Here is a 251-nt window from a genome sequence, read left to right on the forward strand (position 1 = left end):
GGTGATTGTGGTAAAGAAGGTGATTGTAGTGACAATGGTGGTAGTGGTGATGACGAAGATAGTGATCGTGGTGATGGTGGTGGTGATTGTGGTGATGATGATGGTGGTGGTGGTGATGGTGGTGATGGTGATGATTGATGATGGTGGTGATGGTGGTGATGGTGATGATGATGGTGGTGATGGTGGTGATGGTGGTGATTGTGGTGGTGGTGGTGGTGATGATGATGGTGGTGATGGTGGTGATGGTGATG

The sequence above is a fragment of the Microtus ochrogaster genome, chromosome 4 (genome assembly GCF_000317375.1).
Source record: "Microtus ochrogaster isolate Prairie Vole_2 chromosome 4, MicOch1.0, whole genome shotgun sequence".
NCBI lineage: Eukaryota > Metazoa > Chordata > Mammalia > Rodentia > Cricetidae > Microtus > Microtus ochrogaster.